Source organism: Bison bison, unplaced genomic scaffold, assembly GCF_000754665.1.
Source record: "Bison bison bison isolate TAMUID 2011002044 unplaced genomic scaffold, Bison_UMD1.0 scf7180017864535, whole genome shotgun sequence".
Classification (NCBI taxonomy): domain Eukaryota; kingdom Metazoa; phylum Chordata; class Mammalia; order Artiodactyla; family Bovidae; genus Bison; species Bison bison.
This window is the reverse complement of record NW_011495084.1, coordinates 10045222-10047579: the sequence shown is the minus strand read 5'-3', so window position 1 is coordinate 10047579 and position 2358 is coordinate 10045222. Positions and strand designations below refer to the sequence as shown.

The 2358-nt window shown below is 37.4% G+C and overlaps 1 non-coding gene across 1 annotated transcript; it reads right to left on the bottom strand.

Annotated features, from left to right (window-relative positions):
* Positions 1-545: 545 nt before the first annotated feature.
* Positions 546-618, bottom strand: TRNAG-CCC. The gene has a single exon. It is a non-coding gene; the product is annotated as a tRNA-Gly (tRNA).
* Between the last annotated feature and the right edge of the window lie 1740 nt (positions 619-2358).

Genomic DNA, 2358 nt, shown 5'->3' with positions numbered 1-2358 from the left:
GACAGGAGAAGGCAACCACACTGAAGAAAATATCATGAACAAGATGTTCAGCTCCCACCCCCCAAATAGGTCTTCATGCAATTGCTCAAGAAGTAGGGAAATACAATTTTTGTAATGTTTGCATCTCACAATGAGTTTCTCAGTTAGTTTTGACAAAAACAATGCTACTTAGCAACCTCTTGCAAGGTTTGTACTTTATACATTTAAATACAGTCCTTTCTTATATTTTGGAAAATATTTTACTGTCTATATAAACTTCTGAGTCTACCACAGCTAAGTGTGAAGCTCAGAAAGCAAATTATTTTTGTAGTTAAGTAGTTCTGTCTCCTAATATTTCATCAATTTTTTGGTGTGAAAGGTTACTAATATCTTTCCTTAGCATTTAACTTTTTATCTGCTAGTCTTATATTCCTAATTAGATTGCAAATCCCTTTTTTAAAAAAATATTTATTTATTTGGCTGTGCCAGATCTTAGTTGTAGCACACAGGATCTTTGATTTTCATTGTGGCACATGGAATCTTTAGTTGTGGCATGAGGGATCTAGTTCCCTGAACAGGGATCGAACCTGGGCCCTCTGCATTGGGAGTGCAGAGTCTTAGCCACTGGACCACCAAGGAAGTCCCTAAATTTCAAATCCTTGTGTCTGATTTTCCTTGTGTCTTCCATAAGACTAACTCAGTGTCTTTTATGTAGACAAAAATTCATTTTCATTTTATTTCATTAGAAACAATATTAGGATGGAAATCAGAAATAAAAGCTTTATTTTAAAGTTAACATAGACCATCTAAAAGGAAAATAAGAAATAATACTAGAAATAGATGGAAAAATAGCACTCAATCATTTACTCATTCAAAAACATTAGAATATTCATGTGCCAAATACTGTTTTAGGCTTTTGGGACATGTTGGTGCACAAAACAGACAAAAATACTTGCCCTGGATTAATAATATAAATGGTATGGGGAGAAACAGGATAAGGGGAGTGCCAGGGGCAGAAATGTGGGGGGAATGGGATGGATTTTTAATAGGGTGTCAAGGAAGCCCCCACTCAGAAAGTGATATCTGAACAAGACCCAGTGGAAACAGGAATGAGCCAGGGGAGTATTTGGAAGAAGAATACTCCAAGCAGGGAGAACAAAGGCAAAAGGCCTTGAGGGTGAAATAGGTTATGTGTGCTCAGAAAGCAGGGAGGCAGCCTGTCTGGGCCAAACATTATGAGAGACCAGAGTGCTGCAGGAGATGAACTCAGAGACAGTAAGCTTGAGGAAAGGTACAGATTACGTAAGGCCTTACAGGACTTCTTACTTACATAAGGACTTTTTCTATTTGGGGGAGGGGAGTGGACAGTGAGATATAAATTCAGAAGATGCTAACGAGAGAAGTGCCAGGATCTGACTTACACTCTAATTTCTCCTTTAGGATCACTCTGTTTCGTTTATTGAAACCGTACTATACTAGTGAGAGTTTGCTGTAGATGCAGGGAGCTCAAACCTGGTGCTCTGTGACAACACAGAAGGGTGGGGTGGGAGGTGGGAGGGACGTTCAAGAGGGAAGGGATATATGTATACCTGTGGCTGATTCATGCTGATATGTGGCAGAAACCAACACAATATTGTAAAGCAATTATCCTCAAATTAAAAATAAATACATTTTTTAAAAAAGGAAACTATGCTATAAAAGGTAAGGGAAACCAGTTGGGAGAAATGTCAACAGTCTTGCAAAGAAATGTGGATGGTTTGGCCCAGAATGATAGCAGTAACTGTGAGAAGTGAGAAGTGATAGGATTATGATTATATATTGAAGTTAAGGTCAACGAGATTTGATGATGTAAAGTGTGAAAATTAGACAGAAATCATGGATGACTAAAGGTATTAAGAAATATTATCTAAAACTTGGAAGTAAGACAAAGGGATGACTGCACATCCTTTTTATAAAGACCGTTGTCTCACAGGCCTGGGCAAGGATGATTGAATTCTCCAGGGCATATACCCATGTTGATTTGCTATTTACTATTGTGAAATAACTTCATTACTGTGAAGTTACATGTTCCCTTGCAAACTTGTGCACTAGAGAGGCAAATATTTTCCATCCATTAGAGAGGGTAACCTTAGCAATAGTATTGTCCTGAAGATTATTAACCACTTTTGTCTCCAATTCAGCAAAATTATTTTGCTTGCCTTCCTGACTGACTACACATCTGTTTCTCCTTTCAATCAGCTTTACCTCTTTTGAGTCTTTGTTTCTTTTTGAATCAGCTTTACCACCCTGCCAGTTCTCTAATACATGAGCTAAGAAACTTTTGGCACATGTTCACTGTATATTTGTATACAAGCCATGTATTTATCTTTTTAAAAAATT